Source organism: Esox lucius, chromosome 12 (genome assembly GCF_011004845.1).
Source record: "Esox lucius isolate fEsoLuc1 chromosome 12, fEsoLuc1.pri, whole genome shotgun sequence".
Lineage (NCBI taxonomy): Eukaryota > Metazoa > Chordata > Actinopteri > Esociformes > Esocidae > Esox > Esox lucius.
Genome location: NC_047580.1, coordinates 67,046 through 89,462, shown reverse-complemented (window position 1 = coordinate 89,462; position 22,417 = coordinate 67,046). Strand labels below are relative to the sequence as shown.

Sequence of the window (22,417 nt, the reverse complement as noted above, 5' to 3'; positions counted from 1 at the left end):
TTACATATGCACCAAGTAGAATCATAATACCATTATCCTTATAGGAGATGTGTCTATATATGTGCAAAACCACACCCTTGCCCGTTCATCTGTCAATGGCATTTATTTGTGTTTTTCACAAATTCGAAATGGCCAACAAACCATTAAAGCAAAGTTAATGAGTCCCGATGGTGGACTTATCTAATAATAATAAAGAACCGAAACAAACACCAGTGAACTGCTGAAACCCTAATAATAATAAAAACTACAAGCAGCATTGAGCGGGTTTCAGCAAACAGCACTTGACATCCTTATTGCACCATTTGCGCTGAGAAACACATGAACGCAGTAGTACCAAATGTGGCATGGAGTATTTTTTCAAATAATATTTTGACATTACTTTACATACCTCTTTTCAGACTTTTATTCACACAGTGAGCAATGTGAGCTTGCAAATGTGGCCAACTGAATAGCGCCACCTTATGGTTCATTAGAAATTGCTTGGTCCCATTTGGTCGTTTCATGACTGTAAACAAACCTACCAAGTTGAATTATAATATTATTTTTGGGGTACGAGTTGTGTGCGAATATGTTCAAAACTATGCCCTGCACATGTTCGTTGGTCAAGGGCGGCGAGGTTTCATTCATATAAATGTAAAGATTTTCATAGGTACAGGCAAAATATGTAACATGAAGATCGTCATTTGGGGCTAGAGGAGCGTTTTTACATATTCAAAATAATGGAGTTAATGGGTTCCAATGGCAAATACATTCTACGTAAGGAGATGGAGTTTATTATCAGGGCTCTAACTCAAGCAGGGTGACCGTCGAAAGGTTGCATATGTCAAAAAACTCATAGTGCCAACTTGTGATTAAAGGAAATGTGCTTGCACACATCGTCGTCTAAAGATTGTGAAGTAAAAATATAATCTGATTAAGCATATAGGAATTTAGTGTCTATATGCGCAAAACCACATATCTATACAAGTTCATAGGTCAATAGCGACCATGTTTTTTGTCTAACTGACCTGGTATATATACATTTTGAAGACCTTTGACCATAGATGCCACATATTTATTCAATTGAATATTGGTCATTTGGTGCCAAATGACCGATATGGTGTTTTAAGGGTTTTTCACAAATTCAAAATGGGCCAAAAAGCATAAGGGAATAGTTAATGGATTCCAGTTGCAAATATGTTCCCTTTTTGGCGACGGACTTAAATACCTCTGTTCAGGGCTAACTCAAAAGAGGTGAGCATGGTGAGCTGGAAAAAGTAAAAATCCCAAAATCGCCACCATGTGGTCACTTAGTGCCATAGAAGTAGTGTTTTTTTTGTCTTTTTCACAAATTCTAAATGGCCAAAAAAACTAAACGGAAAAGTTCATGGATTCCAATTGCAAATATGTACCATGAGAGGACATGGACTTATTTATGTCTTTTCAAGGCTCTAACTGAAAAGAGGTAAGTGTGGTGAGCTGGTATACGTGGAAAACCTCAATAATGCCACTGTGTGGTGCTATTGAGGTTGCAGTCATTTTTGTCCTATCATCTTTGTCAACATACGGGCAAAGTAGAATTATAATATCATTATCCTTGTAGTAGTTGTGTGCATAAATGTTGAACTGCTGAAACCCTAATAATGCTGACAAAAACAATAGTGACCCGGAACAAACACAATAGGGTTTCACCAGTGAACTACTGAAACCCTAAAAATTAAAGCTGCAAGCAGCATTTAGCGGGTTTCTGCATTGAAGCTACTACTATCCAGATGGCACATTGGATATCTTTTTATATCCTTTTCTATCTTTTTAAAGTTTCATTACCTTGTTACGCAGGTCTTTTGACAGTTCTTTCCAGCTCCCCATGGCTCAGTATCTTGCCTGCTCAGTGCATTCACAAGCTAACAAATTCATTCACTATTTATACACAGACACTTATTGAAATTTAAAACCAAAGGTTTGGGAAATTCTCCTTTAATTGCCATTTTCACCTGTGTGTGTCCAAACAGGCCAAACATTCAAGGGTATGTAAACTTTTGATAAGGGGAATTTGGGTGATTTCTGTTAACATTATGACTTGAAAAGAAGCCAAATAACTATCTGATAAAAAAATTGCTTCATTTGATCACTATCCTTAAATAAAAGACAGTTTTTTTGCACGATCAATCATATTTTCTAAATTAATGCCAAAATGTCACAATTTCTGCCAGGGTATGCAAACTTATGAGCACAACTGTATAAATACATACAAGTAAACATACAATATATACAGTGGGGAGAACAAGTATTTGATACACTGCCCGTTTTTGCAGGTTTTCCCACTTAAAAAGCATGTAGAATTCTGTAAATTTTATCACAGATACTCTTCAACTGTGAGTGACGGAATCTAAAACAAAAATCAAAAAAGATCACATTGTATGATTTTTAAGTAATGAATTTGCATTTTATTGCATGACATAAGTATGTGATACATCAGAAAAGCAGAACTTAATATTTGGTACAGAAATCTTTGTTTGCAGTTACAAAGATCGTATGTTTCCTGTAGTTCTTGACCAGGTTTGCACACACTGCAGCAGGGATTTTGGCCCACTCCTCCATACAGACCTTCTCCAGATCCTTCAGATTTCGGGGCTGTTGCTGGGCAATACAGACTTTCAGCTCCCTCCAAAGCTTTTCTATTGGGTTCAGGTCTGGAGACTGGCTAGGCCACTCCAGGACCTTGAGATGCTTCTTACGGAGCCACTCCTTAGTTGCCCTGGCTGTGTGTTTCAGGTAGTTGTCATGCTGGAAGACCCAGCCACGACCCGTCTTCAATGCTCTCATCAGACCACATTACCTTCTCCCATTCCTCCTCTGGATCATCCAGATGGTCATTGGCAAACTTCAGATGGGCCTGGACATGTGCTGGCTTGAACAGGGGGACCTTGCGTAAGCTGCAGGATTTTAATCCATGACGGCGTAGTGTGTTAATAACCGTTTTCTTCGAGACTGTGGTCCCAGCTCTCTTCAGGTCATTGACCAGGTCCTACCATGTAGTTCTGGGCTGATCTCTCACCTTCCTCATGATCATTGATGCCCCATGAGGTTAGATCTTGCATGGAGCCCCAGGCCGAGTGAGATTGACTGTCATCTTGAACTTCTTCCATTTTCAAATAATTGCGCTAACAGTAGTCGCCTTCTCACCAAGCTGCTTGCCTATTGTCCTGTAGCCCATACCAGCCTTGTGCAGGTCTACAATTTTATCCCTGATGTCCTTACACAGCTCTCTGGTTTTGGCCATCATGGAGAGGTTGGAGTCTGTTTGATTGAGTGTGTGGACAGGTGTCTTTTATATACACGTAACGAGTTCAAACAGGTGCAGTTCAAACAGGTAATGAGTGGAGAACAGGAGGTCTGTGAGAGCTGGAATTCTTACTGGTTGGTAGGTGATCAAATACATATGTCATGGAATAAAATGCTAATTAATTATTTAAAAATCATACAATGTGAAAAAGTACAGACCTCTACATGCTTTGTAAGTAGGAAAACCTGCTTAATCAGCAGTGTATCAAATACTTGTTCTCCCCACTGTAATTGTATTCTATAGATGTACACTATAATTATACTGCATTATAATTATCAACACTGTGATTCATCTAAAAGATCAATGAGCAGCAAATTAGCAGCACTATTAGTGCATCATAGTCTTTTTCATGGTGTGTAACATAACATTCATAAGCCACTATAAAGTAATCTCTGATTGCTTTAGGTGAAGTGATGAAATGTCTAATCACACAAACATAATACATCATAAGACATTACTATACCATTACGAACCTGGTCATTGTCTACATTAAGTAAGTCAAACATTCTGCACATTTCATATTGACACAACACAAAATCTTTCATACTCTGCTTTTATTCAACAAGTTGAATAACATAACATTAATTGCCACACAATCCAACAGCTGGCAATTCGGCACTCAAAATACATTCACATAAATGACCACAAAATGAAAGAATGCAAAGACAAAGACCTGCACATCTGTTTTATCCGACTCAATTTAACATACATTGCGTAAGCTTTTACAAGTCCCAGTTAGATTTGAACCCAGATCAGCCAAACATAACAAATTAGCAACAGAGGCCCACAAGTCAGTCGTATGTATAGGTCCTTCTCGAAAAAGGCTTTGCCAGTAACTCTGCAACCAAATTAGTTTTTTCTCCTCCTTTAGCAATTGTGTGTTAAAAAACAACAGGTAAAGTAAAAATCTAAAGCACTACATTTTAAAATCAAAACGTCAGGAGAGTTTTAATAAACCTTAGATTGTGCTAGATTTTGGGCTAGCTACTTTTACTTCAGATAGCTAACTGGCCCTTCGAGCACACTACACATAAAATGCTAACGTAGGCGACTAGGCAAGCTAGAAGGCTCCGGCATATCAAAAAATATGCCCAACATGGCAAACTTGAAATCTGATTGGTTGAAGAATATGACAATCAACAACATCATCCCCATTTGCTTCAACAACGGATGGGATTCACTCAAGTTCTGAAGGCCTCAGGGTATGGAGGAATTTTAGGGACTTTATTAAATAAAAATATACACCATGAAATTAAATATTCATAATTTAAATGATGAATAATATAATTAATAAAAAAAAACATGTAACATATTTAATGGTGTATTTCTACATTTAATGATTTATTTCACAATTTCCTATTTCACAATTTATTTATTTCATGGTTGCAGTCATTGTGAAATGTGTCGTCTTTGAATCACTCACTTTCACCCATCAACATTGGAAGGACGAGCTCTACCAAAAAGTTTTTTGATTGGTGAATCGACTTCATCCCATGTCGACTTATTATAAGCAACTTTTTTTCAGAAAGTCACATGGAAATATTCTGTTGTGCGTTTTCTGACAATGAGGCACACTCAAACTGAGAACTATTTTAAATAAAAGCTGTAAAAGTTGTAATCCCTCCTGCACATCTATCGGGCTACTACCTGTGATGTTTTCCCCTCCCCAAATTGGTTCAGTGGTAGAGGTGCATTCAATCAATTCACTTTTGTGTGCAAATAATGGCAAATATTTTTCCATTAGCTATGTATTCGCCATCAATGTGTTCACAAACATGAAAATGTGAAAATATAGTACCTATGAAGTAAGCTGGTTAAAGTTTGGTTTATAATGTAATTCTACCTTTAAGAGAACAATATTTTTGTATGGTTGCTGAATTTGAATATTTTAAATGTAACTTCAACAACAGGTACTCGCCACCATTAGAGTAGCCGGCCCTCTCTCACACTTCAATAGTAGGCTACACCTACTTAAGTGTCCAAAAAAGGCATTGCTTTTTGGGGCATCTTCTGCAGCACTACGCTGCTAGTTTTGGGCTTTTAACAGTCTGGGTTGCTTGTTTCTCCTGCAACATCTGCATTAACGTGCAAACATGTTAATGCCTAAGCGCCACAGAATGAAGTCGATGCACCAATCAAAACAATATTCGGTAGAGCCCGCCCTTCCAACTTTGATGGGTGAAAGTGACAGATTCAATGACAGATTCAGTAATGACAGATTTCAAAATGACTGCAACTGTGAATTAAATAAATATGAAATTATGAAATAAATAATTTAATGTAGAAATACACCATTAAATATGCTACATGTTTTTTATTCATCATTTCATTTATCATTTAAATTATATATATCCCTTTGTATTTAATTATTTCATGGTGCATATATGTATTTGTCCCTAAAATACCTCCATACCAGGGTCGGGTTTTCACCTAGAGACAGTCCAGATGAAAAATCTGATTAGATAAAAGCTCTGATTTATATCTGCACTGGAAGCAGCCCAACTTAGGGAGAGAATAGCAATGAAATTACGTCAAAAGATTGATGGAAATGAACTTTGTAAAATACATATAACATTAATGAAAATATATGAAAATAAATGATAGAATTATAATTTTCTGATTCTGACATCAGTAGGCCAGCAGATAGGGCTTGCTGGTCCTGACGGCCTGCCTCTGAGCCACTCTAATAGTGGCATAAAGGTACACTGTAACACACCAAGAAAAAAATGATGATGCACTAATAGTAATCTGCTGCTCATCGACCCCATGTTTTAGATTAATCATAGTGCTGTAATGATCCTTGAGGAAAGATTTCCCAGTAATTGTGAAGCACTATGCTTCTGTACATTATAGTTCATTATAATTAAACAAATAATGCATTGAGTATTTGTATACAACATCACAAGTCTTTATGAGTGCCTATAACTATGCTTATTATTACTGTATTATATTGCATTATGAGTACATGTATAATGCTGTATAATGTGTAATGCATATGGCCTTTAAATAAAGTGTTACCAATATGGTCTGTATTTATTGGAATAATGCAGCAGAGTTGTCCTATTTCAATGAATGTTCCAAAATGTTCTCACTGTAAAACTGATTACTAGCAAAGATCATGTTTCCAAGACGATGAACCCCATACCAGATCATCAATATAAACATTATTAACAAAAGGAAAAGCCCATACACTTATGTTACAAATGACTAAGACATAACAACAAAAAGGAGTATCTGACCATGAGGACTTATGGTTCCTCAAATGAAAATTATTGTAAACAAGACAATTGACACACCCCACTCTGACACATAACTCAATGTATGACAGCCATCAATCCTTCCCCTACCTCAGATTATAAGGTTTGAGAAACATATAGACATCAACACACTACTATCAGTGTTAATGGTGTTCAGCAGAAAATCTGACTCAACATAACATCATGACTAAACATTTCCCCAAAGTCCATTGAACAATCAAACTCCCCCCTTGTCTGTATCATGATCCATGCTACAATATCATACAAAAGACTTATGCATATGTCGTACCTGTGAAAAATTCTACCTTTAATATGGAAGAATTCACCTTCCAAACATATCAGGATAGCCGTCATGTCGATCATTAGACATCACAAAATACTTCGAAGATTAATATTGGGATTGTCATCGTACAGTTTCCCACCTGTTTTGCGAGAAACAAACCTTCATACATATGAAATCACCATATTAATTTAGGAAAAGTAAGGAATTTTGTAAGGAACTAAGTTAGTTTCCAAACAAGTGTCCTGTAGTTCTTGTCTTCAGTCTTCTGTCTTGTATCAGGGAAGTAAAGTTATTGTAGCCAGTGTGATGTGGACCCAGCAAATTGTCTGGTTGTCCTAACAAGTCAGTGTAGGTGTGTAGTGTAGTAGTGGGTTCCCAACACTTATTCAAGATTAACACCATACCAGTGTCTTCCACTGTGTTGAGACCATGTGACCTTTCCAGTCAACTGGACCTGTAGTAGGTGGAGCCCGGACATGAAAAATAGAGAATTGGTAATAGGGATGGGTCTAGAATCCATTCGATAAGAATTTGCATACTGTATATTTATAAAAAAACTAAGTGGAAATGTTAGGCGGGTGGAATTCAGCTGTGTTGGGTAACGCAGTCACTCTTACTTTGTCGGGTGGCAAACTATAAACAGGGTTTTTCCAGCTTTCAAAACTCAAACCAAAATCTTGCACCGCCACTGTGTGTTGGCATGGTAAAACATGATTTTGTGGAGGAGAATAGCCATACTGTCAATGAAATCTGGCAACCTTGCATACAGGACCACATGGGTCCTGACATCGCAGAGATGAGTAACGTCAGAAATACAAGTGGATCTTAGTTTTATTTTACACCCAAGCATGTCAAAATATTTCAATAAAACATAATAACCTCAAACTACATCCAAGCTGCATACATTTTTAAAAACTTTTAAGGTGACTTCTAGTATAGCCTACAATTACAGATTTATTTAAAGAGAGATCGCGAGACAAATGAAGATGACTGGTGAAAAGAATCAGATTAGGGTGTGTACAGTCACAAAAAACATTGGCATATACAGTGGGGAGAACAAGTATTTGTACCTGTTTGAACTTGTTACCTGTATAAAAGACACCTGTCCACACACTCAATCAAACAGACTCCAACCTCTCCACAATGGCCAAGACCAGAGAGCTGTGTAAGGACATCAGGGATAATATTGTAGACCTGCACAAGGCTGGGATGGGCTACAGGACAATAGGCAAGCAGCTTGGTGAGAAGGCAACAACTGTTGGCGCAATTATTAGAAAATGGAAGAGGTTCAAGATGACGGTCAATCTCCCTCGGTCTGGGGCTCCATGCAAGATCTCACTTCGTGGGGCATCAATGATCATGAGGAAGGTGAGGGATCAGCCTAGAACTACACGGCAGGACCTGGTCAATGACCTGAAGAGAGCTGGGACCACAGTCTCAAAGAAAACCATTAGTAACACACTACACCATCATGGATTAAATTCCGTATTGAGGGGAGGATGGATGGGGCCATGTATCGCGAAGATCTTGGCCAACAACCTCCTTCCCTCAGTAAGAGCATTGAAGATGGGTCGTGGCTGGGTTTTCCAGCATGACAACGACCCGAAACACACAGCCAGGGCAACTAAGGAGTGGCTCCGTAAGAAGCATCTCAAGGTCCTGGAGTGGCCTAGCCAGTCTCCAGACCTGAACCCAATAGAAAATCTTTGGAAGATGCTGAAAGTCTGTATTGCCCAGCGACAGCCCAGAAACCTGAAGGATCTGGAGAAGGTCTGTATGGAGGAGTGGGCCAAAATCCCTGCTGCAGTGTGTGCAAACCTGGTCAAGAACAACAGGAAACGTATGATCTTTGTAATTGCAAAAACAAAGGTTTCTGTACCAAATATTGAGTTCTGTTTTTCTGATGTATCAAATACTTATGTCATGCAATAACATTCTAATTAATTACTTAAAAATCATACAATGTCCATCCATCCATCTTCTTACGCTTCATCCGGGGCCGGGTCGCGGGGGCAGCAGTCTCAGCAGAGATGCCCAAACTTCCCTCTCCCCAGACACTTCCTCCAGCTCTTCCTGGGGGGACACAGAGGCGTTCCCAGGCCAGCCGGGAGACATAGTCCCTCCAGCGTGTCCTAGGTCTTCCCCGGGGTCTCCTCCCGGTGGGACGGGACCTGAACACCTTCCCAGGAAGGCGTTCCGGAGGCATCCGAAACAGATGCCCAAGCCACCTCAGCTGACCCCTCTTGATGTGGAGGAGCAGCGGCTCTACTCTGAGCTCCTCCCGGGTGACCGAGCTTCTCACCCTATCTCTAAGGGATTGCCCAGCCACCCTGCGGAGAAAGCTCATTTCGGCCGCCTGTATCCGGGATCTTGTCCTTTCGGTCATGACCCATGACCATAGGTGAGAGTAGGAACGTAGATTGACCGGTAAATCGAGAGCTTTGCCTTGTGGCTCAGCTCTTTCTTCACCACGACAGACCGATACATCGACCACATTACTGCAGAAGCTGCACCGATCCGTCTATCAAACTCCCGTTCCATCCTTCCCTCATTCGTGAACAAGACCCCTAGATACTTAAACTCCTCCACTTGAGGCAGGCACTCTCCACCAACCTGAAGTGGGCAAGCCACCCTTTTCTGACTGAGGACCATGGCCTCGGATTTGGAGGTACTGATTCTCATCCCCACCGCTTCACACTCGGCTGCAAACCGTCCCAGTGCATGCTGAAGGTCATGGTTTGAAGGGGCCAACACGACAACATCATCCGCAAAGAGCAGAGACGAAATCGTGTGGTCCCCAAACCTGACACCCTCCGGCCCCTGGCTGCGCCTAGAAATTCTGTCCATAAAAATTATGAACAGAACCGGTGACAAAGGGCAGCCCTGCCGGAGTCCAACATGCACTGGGAACACGTCTGACTTACTGCCGGCAATGCGGATTGGTTGGGCAAACTCCCATGAACCCTCCAACACCCCGTAGAGGGTATAGAGCTGGTCCAGTGTTCCACGGCCCGGACGAAAACCACACTGTTTCTCCTGAATGCGAGGTTCTACTATCGGCCGTATTCTCCTCTACAGAACCCTGGCATAGACTTTCCTGGGGAGGCTGAGAAGTGTGATCCCCCTATAGTTGGAACACACCCTCTGGTCCCCCTTCTTAAAAAGAGGGACCACCACCCCGGTCTGCCATCCCAAAGGCACTGTCCCCGACCGCCACGCGATGTTGCACAGGTGTGTCAACCAAGACAGCCCCACAACATCCAGAGACTTGAGGTACTCAGGGCGGATCTCATCCACCCCCGGTGCCTTGCCACCGAGGAGTTTCTTGACCACCTCAGTGACATCAGCCCGGGTGATGGACGAGTCCACCTCTGAGCCCTCATCCTCTGCTTCCTCAATGGAAGACGTGACGGCGGGATTGAGGAGATCCTCGAAGTACTCCTTCCACCGCCCGAGGACATCTTCAGTTGAGGTCAACAGCTGCCCACTTCTACTGTAAACAGCGTTGGTAGGGCACTGTTTCCCTCTCCTGAGGCGCCGGACGGTTTGCCAGAATCTCTTCGAGGCCAGCCGATAGTCCTTCTCCATGGCCTCACCGAACTCCTCCCAGAGCCGAATTTTTGCCTCCACAACCACCCGGGCTGCAGTCCGCTTGGCCTGTCGGTACCCGTCAGCCGTCTCAGGAGTCCAACAAGCCAACCAGGCCTGATAGGACTCCTTCTACAGCTTGACGGCATCCCTTACTTCCGGTGTCCACCACCGGGTTCGGGGATTGCCGCCTCGACAGGCACCGGAGACCTTACGGCCACAGCTCAGAGCTGCCGCTCCGACAATGGCGGTCGAGAACATGGTCCACTCTGACTCAATATCTCCAGCCTCCCTTGGGATCCAGTCGAAGCTCTGCCGGAGGTGGGAGTTAAAGATCTCTCTGACAGGAGACTCGGCCAGACGTTCCCAGCAGACCCTTACAGTACGCTTGGGCCTGTCGAGTCTGTCCAGCTTCCTCCCCCGCCATCGGATCCAACTCACCACCAGGTGGTGATCAGTTGACAGCTCCGCCCCTCTCTTCACCCGAGTGTCCAAGACATACGGCCGCAGGTCAGATGAAACAACAACAAAGTTGATCATCGACCTGCGGCCTAGGGTGTCCTGGTGCCATGTGCACTGATGACACCCTTATGCTTGAACATGGTGTTTGTTATGGACAAACTGTGACTAGCACTGAAGTCCAATAACGGAACACCGCTCGGGTTCAGATCAGGGGGGCCGTTCCTCCCAATCACGCACCTCCAGGTGTCACTGTCGTTGCCCACGTGGGCGTTGAAGTCCCCCAGTAGAACAATAGAGTCCCCAGTCGGAGCACTTTCAGCACCCCTCCCAGAGACTCCAAGAAGGTCGGTTATTCTGCACTGCCGTTCGGCCCGTAGGCACAAACAACAGTGAGAGACCTATCCCCGACCCGTACCCGTATGACATATCAAATACTTATGTCATGCAATAACATGCTAATTAATTACTTAAAAAATTGATTTCTGGATTTTTGTTATACATTCCGCCTCAGTTGAAGAGTACATATAATAAAAATTACAGACTTCTACATGCTTTGTAAGTGGGAAAACCTGCAAAATCAGCAGTGTATCACATACTTGTTCTCCCCACTGAATCTTTCATTTCCCTTAAAATTAAATTGCACCCAGGGCGGTGCAGTTGTGTTTGGCTTTGAAACTACCACTTAATGTTGTTAACGATTGTTGTTCACAAAACATTTTCCTGCGCATTGTGACGTTTCACCTGTCACTCTGCTGCAAATATTATAGCCTAATTATTTGAAATAGCCATCGTCATGTAGCAAAATGTGTTTCAACACTCAATTAATTCAGCAATTTTTTTTGCAATGGGACAAGAGAAAGTTGGAAAGGAAGGTTTTGAGTGAGGAACAGAAGGGTTAAAATTAAGAGACCACTGCAAATTGAACACTTCTGTTCCACACTCAAAACATTCCTTTTCAACTTTTTTGGAAAGGAAATAAAAAGGTGCGTGGTCTCTTAATTTTTTCCAGATATGTATTTCTATCCATGCATTTTAATGTGCATTATCTAATTAGGAAATATGGATGGAAAAGACAACATTTTACTTACAATATTAGTAAAAATATTTTACACACTCAAGTGTTATTTTTCTTTTGTTGATCAGAGTTGATGTGACAAATAAGCAACTGAAAAGCATTTGTCTATTGAATAATAATGTTGCGAAATTACATAATGGTGAATTGGGGCAAAACTATTCTAAACTATGTTTAAACCTACTGAAGGGGTGCTGCCATGTCATGCAGAGCAGAAATCACAGTAATCCACCCAAGGTGCGACTCCGGACGCCGCAACTCGCCAGCGCCTCAATTGACCTGGAGGTTGAGGAGCAAGCTGATCCGGGCGGTGAGCATGGAAGTCTGATGTCATTGAGGGGTTGCAGATGTCAACCGCCCGGACCCAGTTGCGTTCCTCAGGGCCATAACCCCCCAGTCCACCAGGTACTGGACCCGGCTCCACTGCAGCCGGGAGTCCAGGATCGACTCCACCGGGTACACTGGACCCCCAGCTACCTCCACCAGCGGTGGAGATGCCCCTGCAGAGCCGGATCCCCCCAGCGGACCACAAACCACTGACCTGAGGAGAGAGACATGGAAAGTAGGCGAGATATTATTAGATGGAGGGGTGAACTGGAGGGTGTATGATACGTCGTTTACATTCCGGAAGACACAGAATGGCCCAACATACCGGGGCCCATGGTACTCGGGGGTGTTGCTCCTCTGCCTCCTCCTTCTGGCGCCGCACTGCCTCCTGCAGGCGGATGTGGGTGGTGGACCAGACCTTGTCTGACTTCCCGAACCACTACACCACAGCTTGGATGTTGCTGGAGCTCCCTATCCAGGGGCACAACGGAGGCTGGAACCTGGGTACCACCAAGAAGGGGGTCAGACTTGTGGAGGAATGGCGCAGGGGAGAAAGCGTGTCCACTCACCTGGACGGTCCATGCAGACCGGAGGAACCGGAGGAACACCTCAGCGACCTGGAGAGTAGAGGAGAGGCCAGGTAGTGGGATTTACCTGACCATTTTGGGGAACCTGTCCACCACCATGGCGAGAGATAGTTTTCCTTTCTGCTGTCTGTGAGGAAGTCCACCGCCAGGTGTGACTAGGGCCGCTCAGGCACTGGGAGAGGATGGAGTTTCCCTGCTCGAGCTATTCGCAGTGCCTTAGACTGTGTGCATGACATGGCGTAGTGCTGCACAGTCCTCCCCATTCCAGGCCACCGATACTTTGCTCTTTGCGCCTCCAAGGTCTGGTTGATGCCCGGATGGTTGGTGGCTGGTCCGGTGTGCACCCAGTTCACCAAACAGCCCCACACTCTCCAGGGTATGTAGGTCTTGTTGCTGTTGCGGGGTCCCATCTCCCTGCGTGTTGGATGTCAGCGTCGATGTCCCAGGAGACAGGATCCACAACACATGAGGCAGGTAGGATGGGCACGTCCTTAGGCAGTTCTGCCCCCTGGTCGTGCAGGCGATAGAGTGCGTCCGCCCTGACATACTTTGGTTCGGGGTAGAATGTCAGGTTGAACTGGATGCGCTCGAAGAAAAGGGCATGTCTGGGGTTGAGAGTGTTGCTGCAATGGTGCTGAAGCCTTGGATGAACCGGCGGTAGAAGTTGGAAAACCTGTTGAAGATTTGTAGTTCTTTGATGGTTTTAAGGACTGGTCATGACCTCACTGCCTCCAGCTCTTCCATCTTCACGCCTTCCGGAGCGATGTGGTATCCCTGGGTGTTAGGATACGGTGGATGTGTGGAACACGCACTTCTCCCCCTTCGCGTTGTATGTGCTCCAGAGGTCCAGCTTCGTATGTCCCCCTTAGTTGCTCTGTGGTTGGTGAGACGAGTGGCATCGGGTAGCGATAGATGTTGGGGTGGTGCTGTTGGAGCCACGGAAGACCCAGGATGTGTATGGACAACAATATGACCAGAAGTTCCAGTCTCTCTTGATGTCTTTGACGTTGAGAGTGGGCAGGTCACATGGGTGATCCAGCCGGTCCCCACGGACGACCGTCCAAAGCCTGAATGTGCATCGAGGACCTCAGACGGCGCAACAGCAACTGGAGAGCAGTGACTAAGGACTGATCAATGAAGCTTCCTGCGGCCCCGGAATCAATCAGCGCTGTAGAAGGGTGAGAGGAAAAGCACCAGACAGTACAATCGGACAGCGAAAAGGGCTAGCAATATTGCATGAACGTAAGGCACCTACTGTGCCCGATTGCACTGTTTAGGTACTCACCCCCTTCCTGCTCACCATCTAGGTCTAGGAGCAGAACAGGCAAGGCCCTTACGACACCAGCGTTCTCTCTCCTCCGCGGGAAGCCTGGTGATTCTGGCTCCGGTTCCATCCAAGAACGTGGGAGATTTGGACCTCAATCCACAAACGCTTACGGAAAACAGTCCTCAGAGCTGTCTCGTTCCACTGGCTGGATGGCGCCAACGTCTGGAACGACTGGGCGTACTCCGAAGCCATCCTATTACACTGCCTCAGACGCAGAAGGCTTACTCCGAGGCTGTGTTATTACACTGCCTCAGACACAGAAGCCGCAGAATAGCGCATTGAATCTGGGAAACAACCTCAGTTCCCCAGAACTGTTAACCATTTGAGTGGGCGCCCAGTGAGGAGAGAGATTATTGCGGTTACCTTGTTGTAATCAGAGACTGGCTGGTCCCCGAAGTACAACTCACACTGAAGAAGGAAACCGTGAAAACCCTCTGGTTTGCAGTTTGATTTTTCAGGCAGGGATCTCCGGAGTTCCCTCATCTGAACACAACTAGACTTCACACGGTCGACCAGGGAAGGTGCCACCGCCCTGGCAGGCTCAACAGGGCTCTCCCATCCCGACCGTGCAGCCAGATGAGTCATCATGTCGCTGAAAGCTGTTACTAACCCGGCGATCTGTGCCTCCATAGAGTCTATCTTCTAGCTCCGGAGCCCGGATTCCCCATCATGCCCGCACTGGCTCATCCCAGGACGAGTTGTAAGGAGCAAACAGTAACTAAAACTAAAACTGAAAACCAAACACGAAAACTGAAAAAAGTGCCTTGGGTTGGACGGATTACTCTGTGACAGTGCGAGTGTCGCAAGCAGTGCTGGCCCGTGGGGTTGTGGGGCCGCACTCGAGTAAAAAACTGTCATTACAATTTTATGAAGGAAGAGAAAGCAACGTGCTATAACTTCATCAGAGGGTAAAAAATCTATACAAAATGCATGGGTAGATAATTGTTAACACGCTGAATGTGGCCCAATTGTTCCATGTCTGTCTGTCTGCGATCATTGTATTGTTACATTTATTTGTATTAAAACTAATACAGCAAAAAATAACGCATTATTTATAGAAGTCAGAAGAACATACCTTTACTTTGAGCTTATCTCTCTTCCTCAAACATTTTCCTCTTCCTCTTCTCAGCTCCAGACAGATGGCGTTTCGATGCCATTTCTATTAAAATTCTGATTTCAATTCAATTAACTAAAAAGCATAGCTGACTTCGACTCTGATGAGACTTTTTGACGTTATGACAGACAAGAGGCAATCCAAATATGTGAAGTCAATATTACCATAGAGATTATAATATTTGGTATTTTATTTTTGACAGCACATTTTTGTCATGCAAAATGCCTAAAATATAGGCCTAAGCAACTGAGCATTACTAAAGTTTAGAGCGCCACAAATTAAAAAAAATTGTCTCTTGTTTCTAAAAAGTGAGCATTTTGGAGAGAAGTGTGGAGGAGTCTGTGTGTGTGAATACTGTGATAATTACGGTACTAGAGGTCTCCCACTATATCACGGGCGGCATTATGCAAATTAGTGTGTGATGCGCTACTGTGTATATTTCTTATGTTTTCGTATTTTATTCATTCTATTCTTATGTATTTATCATCTTTTTCTGAAATTTGTCATGTATGAACTATAGTCTATAGAGCTATCCTTTTAATGTATGTAGTGGGTCTGGGTATTTTTGTAGCTACCGTCTTTGTGAACTGTATCATGTTTAGTAAGGTCCACGCAATGATTTGTCTAAAAGTGCTCACCCGAGCTTTTAGTAACATTATTAATAAAATATTTATTATGAACATCATAAGATTGGGTGACCGCCTATATTGCCTAATGGCTCTGGTCGCAAGTGCGTAAAAGTGAGGCAGAAGGAAAATAAAATAACAATGGCGATAGTAAGAATATTGTGTATATATTAATGGAATATCAAAAGACAGCACCACACGGTATCTGGTACAGACCGTAGGGTGCAGTGTGGGTGCAACACAGAAATAAACAACTGAATTGGTGATTGGGAACAGGTGCGTCGTCAGGATGTGCTGCTGCCATCAATCCCCAAATGGTAGTTAGTACACCGGCGAGGTGGAGCACCGGAGTGTCATGTGGAGCATATGTTACAAATCCTAACTGATTGAAACTGACATAATTCGCAAGCAATTTGTTGAGACATTTCTAACGTTGGAGTAAAAATCCCTTGTTCAGATTGGAAACAAATGATTTTGGAATCAAAATATTGAATACAAATAATTGCGATCTGGCTCAAATAATCGCAATCAGGCAATTATGTAATAACTGCAATAGTCCTATTACTATATGTTTATTGTGATATACAGAAAAACTATATATGTTTGTTTAACAAGGTAGCTTCAAATATTAGAAGCAAATACCTTGGAAGAGCATGGGTAACAAAATGAATAAAAAGATACAAATACAAATAAACGTAAAATAAAAAACATGTTGATCTAAAGAACCATTTGTTTTAGGTTCTAAATAAAACCATAATATCATGAGGGTTCTTTGACTAATTCTAAGGAAAGACAGACAATTTGGAAGGCATTACATTTGCCAGCATGCACTATTGCAAGGTGACTTATTTTGTTTTAATGTCTACATTTTGCATGGATATTTAGTGGTTCATTAATTGTATGCTATAAAGATAAATAATCAAAGACTGGGTTGCACCAACATGGTTCAACTTTTAAACTAGATTAAATCAAGGTTGCACCAAACTTTGAACCTAGTTTAAATGTAGTTTACAATTCATCCTGGTTAAATCTAAACCTTTAGCAATCACAGATTAATTTCCACTTAAAGTCTGTTGCACCAGTAATTTTAAACCTAGTTTAACGATGGAATTGCAGTTATATTTAAACCACCCCTGAAGGAGGTTTATGTCTGGTTAATTTCAGTTTTATGGACAACATGGCAGCAATAATTATTTTGCACAACAGGTCCTTTGTCACTTGTGGGGGTCCTCCGCTGGTCTGAAACTTTCCCCATCTTTCTTCTGCCACATCTTTTTTTGCTTTTGCCTTAAAAAAATTCCAGCAGGCTTTAAGTTGAGTCCTATCCCTCTTCTCCTTAATGCCAGTTGAACAATTAAATTGCAAGCCAGGTCTTGTCCTTGTCCACTGAATTGCTTGTCCTCAATTACTGTACAAAACTCTTCCATTAGCTCATTTAGCAATATCTTTTCAAATGCTGAAAAATATTGTTTAAATCTCATGAAAATCTACTTGGTCAGCAGTGATAACAGTAACAGTAACAGCGTTTATTTGAAAAAGTAGCATGTTCCAGAGACATTTGTTAAAAAATTACTGAACATAAACAAATCAATTTTAATTAATTATAAACCAGTTTAAACCTAGATTTACTAACCCTATATTAAGTTTAAACCAGAATTAATTTAATTCATGTTGATGCAACCCAGCCAAAGATTATCTAAATGAATCCAATGTTTTAGCAGTTTAATTTATCACCCATTACTACGTTGGTTTAGATGATTGATGAAGTCTCAGTTTTCTTCCCTACCCTGGTATTCCTAACTTCAGCTGTTTACCAATAAGAATTACATAATTTTGTAAGCCAGCGTAGTGTCAATTCCAGGCCTGAAGTGGCATGTAAACCAGGATTTTCTTGCAGCTGCGTAAAGGGGTTCCCTATTGTTCTTGTTTGAGACTTTTAACTTTCTATTCATCCCTATAGGACAAATCCTACTGTTGCTGCTGCCCTCTCAAAGGTCAAAATGATTCCACTTATGACTCAGTATAGTCGGTCAAGAGGAAAATTGAACTCCTATTTCCGAAATGCCTGTGCTGTGGTTTACCCTCCAGAGAGACGTGCATGAGATTTAACGGATACCAGTTTGCTACAAGACAAAATGTTCCGGTGGTGTACCCCATGGAAGTATGGTGAAGGTACAACTGAATACCCTGACTATCTTCCTCTAATTTTTGTTGTTCTCTTTATGGTAACCCGCTGATGTCCAAGAGTCACACCACCCGGCCAGTGAATAATAAGAGAGCGAGAGAAAGAAGCACACTGAGAGATAATTATAATAATTATAATCTGCTCTACATACATATTCACCTACAACTTTATTGCCGATTGTTACTGAGGGATAAGGTATTATTTCTAGTACTGTCTAGATTATTGTCACAGAAACAATAAACTACTAAGAGACTGAACACTGTGCGCTGTGTCTGACTGGGCCACACGGTTAGAGCAGCTCTGTTGGGGAGCTGCGTCAAAATACATAATAATTCACAGGCACAGACACACACACACACTGTCTGAGTTTAGAGAGCTGTTGCCTTGGGAAGGATCTCTTTCAATGACAGAGAGAGATCTCTGCCATTCCTTTCACAGTCTTGGACTTTGAGGGGTCTATTTATTACACACAAACACACACACACTCACACACAGTGAGACAAAACAGAGAGTCAACGACCAACAAGTCAGCAGTAAATTAAACATGGTGGAGCAGATGATATGAGAGTCTCTTGGAACAGAGTAGAACAGAACAGAACTGTAAACAATACTCCATTGTACCCTGGGGCTATGGGACATGCTGCAGAAAGAAGTGAAGACAAAAGAAAAGGAATGTTGGCATGATCTAATTTTTCTCTCAATCAGTAAAATAGACATGAGTGGCTGTGAAATGGACAAACTATTTTTAGAGTTTTCATGCCATGAATGATAGATGAAATCGTAAGCAGAGAAACAGAAACTAATTGTCTTTATGATCAACGAGCTCACCTCATTCCGGGAAATGGCTTCAAAGTGCCATGCACATGAATTTGTAGCATTGACATTTCAAAATCATAATGGTTATGGTTACTTAACCATTAATTTTAACTGTAAAACAAATTCATCACGCTGCTGTTACCTACCTGGCTTCCTACCAAACTTATATATATAAATATATTGATCAAATTCCACTTCAAGAGTTTTACCAACGCAATATTTTTTTATCTATTGACTTTTTACCCAACTTTTCTACACCGGGATTCTTTTTGGACATAATTAAAAGAAATACTGTGACTCGCCACTGTGACTCGTTCCAGGCTGAGAAAACTTAAACAAGGTAGTGCTAACAATAGCAACCTTATTAAGATAAAGCTTTCTTCCACCTAGGTCACAAATAAAAATGACTGTATCACCTCAAATCTCAAAATGGGAATCTCACAATGTTCCTCAATGAGTTTCCAGAATTCTTGTCTAACCTTGTAGTCATGGCAGATAGTATTCAAATTTTTGGCAATTTCAATATTCATATGGAAAAGTCCAATGATCCTCTTCAAAAAGCCTTTGAAGCCATAATTGACTCAGTGGATTTTATCCAACATGTCTCAGGTCCAACACACTGCCACAATCACACCTTAGATTTAGTCCTGTCACGAGAGATAATAATTTCCCCCCTCAAATCCTGGATTATCGGATCACTGTCTTATTACATTTACCGTTAAAACAAGAAATCCACTTGCTCCGCAAACAATGAGTTTCAAAAGCTGTACTATAAATTCTCGGACTACAAATAGAATTGATTGAAGTTTGCTCATCAATGAAAGAGTAAATAAATCCGCAAATGATCAAATCGAGGATCCAAACTCAACACTGCGAAATACTTTAGATTCGGTTGCACCACTTAAAACAAAAGAAATACGCAACAAGAAACTTGCTCCCTGGTACACAGACAACACTAGAGCACTCAAGCAAGCATCCAGAAAATTGAAGTGAAAGTGGTGCTCCACCAAGTTGGGAGTACTTAGACTAACCTGGATAGACAGTACACTACAATAATGAAAATCACTCACATTTGCTCGATCAGCGTATTTCTCCAACCTGATTGAGGCGAACAAAAAAAATCAAAAATGTCTCTTTGATGCAGTTGCAAAGCTAACAAAAAAGCAACGCTCAACAAGTGAAGTGGGTCTTCACTTTAGCTGTAATGAATACATGAACTACTTTGATGAAAAGATCATCACCATTAGAAATGACCTTCTAACGGCCTCAGACAAAGGTTCTGCATTCGGTAACCTTGGCGTTACCCTTGACCCTGACCTCTCCTTTGATGAACAAATAAAATATGCCTCAAGATTTGCTTATTTTCATCTTCAAAACACTGCAAAAATCAGAAAACTTTAATCAAAAATTGATGTAGAAAAACAAATCCATGCTTTGTTACTTCTAGACTAGATTACTGCAATGCACTACTTTCCGGTTACCCTGACAAATCAATAAATAAACTTCAATTATTGCTGCACACAACTGCTAGAATCCTAACTAGAACAAAAAAAATTGAACACATTACTCCTGTACTAGCCTCTTTACATTGGCTGCCTGTTAGGGTTAGGGCTGATTTTAAGGTTTTATTGTTAACCAATGTTGGTTAATCAATACATGGTTGATTTAGCTCCTACTTACCTCGCTGAAATGATCCAGCCATACATACCTACACGTAACCTACGATCGCAAGATGCAGGCCTTTTAATTGTACCTAGAATCTCTGTACAAACAGCCGGAGGCAGGGTCTTTTCTCATAGAGCTCCACTACTATGGAACGATCTGCCAGTCAAGGTTAGAAATGCAAACTCAGTGCAAACTTTCAAGTGTCTACTAAAGACTTCTCTACAGCACGGTCTATGATTAGGTGTAGCCTGGCCCAGGGGCGTGAAGGTGACCAGAAAGGCTTGATACTGTCCACCCTTGCTGTCTCATCGGCACTGGGATGCCCTCCCTCCAATGCCTCTCGGGGGCGGAGTCACTGGCTTGTTGTCGTCTCTCTGTTGCGCACTTGTGCAATTGGGCTGTACTCTGCTGGCAATACTTGGCTCTCATTCAGGGTGGTTGCAGTTGGTGGGTGTCCCTTTGATTGATGCTTGGCAATGTGGATGGATTGATTTCCTGCCTGTCCGGGGCCTCCCCCAGATAGGGCCACAGTGTCGCCGGACCCCCCTGTCTCAGTCCCAAGGTCTTACGCTACTGTATTATTGTGCTGGGGGAGTAGGGTCAGTTCTCCTTATCCACTAAGTTCTCCTTCTCCACTATAAATCCTTCTTGATATGAGGAATAGATTTTCTGAATTTTCCCGATCTCCTCCCGTTTTGAACTTAGGAGGGCATGAGGTCATGGCCCACATCTGCGGAGTACCTGGCTTGGGGGACCCATTGCTGTCCCTGTCTAGAGTCCTCCTGGTTGTGTTACAGATCGAGACGATGCCTGACGATTTCAGTTGCCACTGTACTGACACCTCCCCCTCCCCATTGTTGTCCCTTTCCTTGTCCATCAGGTCATGCTTCCGACCTGGACTAAGTTTAAATAGACTCTAGACTCAGCGCACATGCATTTATTCATTATTATAATTATAATCTTAATATGTTCACCTGGTACAGCCAGAAGAGGACTTGTCACCCCTCTGAGCCTGGGTCCTCTCTAGGTTTCTTCCAACATTTTGGCATTCTTAGGGGGTTTTTCCTAGCCACTTAAATTCAAGAACTACTGTGCTTTGCTCATTGGGGTTTAAGGCCAGGTGTTTTGTAAAAACACTTTGACATCTACTGATGTAAAAAGGGGTTTATAAATACATTTGATTGATTGATTGATCACTTCCAATGATACGTTAGGTACATTTAAAAGATTTGCTTTTGAAAAACATGTAAGCGTATGTAAGTTACCATCTTTAAGAATCTATTATGCTTAACATTGTATACTGTACATGGTGTGGTAAAACAAAATTTTTTCAACAAAGGTTGAAAAATGTTCTGTCAGTTGATACAAAATACAAGCCTGACAGGAAATAGAACATTTACATTGCACAGTAACATACCTATTGCTAATAATTAATATCTCAATGGCTGGAGAGAATGGATTCGTTTCAGGAATCCTTCATTGATAACTTATGTTGCTACAGAGTTATCAATACTTCATTTATAACCATGCAGTTGCCATAAAACAAGAAAAGAAAATACATTCTAAAATTATAAAAAAACAAAAAAAACAATTAGCATGTATTCATTGTGTATGCCTCCACACACCAGAGCTAATGCTTGACTGAATATCTCTGGCAGCTATGACACCTGTCCATGATTTTGAATAGGATTCTACCAAACAACTCTCAAGTAGGATTGGATATTGATTTGTATTATAGGGACTATTGAAATACTGTTGGAAATGATTTCTACTGAAATACTTT

The 22,417-nt window shown here is 42.2% G+C and overlaps 1 protein-coding gene and 1 long non-coding RNA gene across 2 annotated transcripts in view; both read right to left on the bottom strand.

Annotated features, from left to right (window-relative positions):
* LOC105007870 (potassium voltage-gated channel subfamily D member 3) overlaps positions 1-22,417 on the bottom strand; it is a 299,675-nt gene that overhangs the window by 263,905 nt on the left and 13,353 nt on the right. The gene's annotated exons all lie outside the window — the stretch shown is intronic.
* LOC109616443 lies at positions 12,051-16,513 on the bottom strand. Its single transcript, XR_002197588.3, has 3 exons — positions 14,187-16,513; positions 12,640-14,069; positions 12,051-12,528 (listed from the first exon to the last, which is right to left on the bottom strand). It is a non-coding gene; the product is annotated as an uncharacterized LOC109616443 (long non-coding RNA).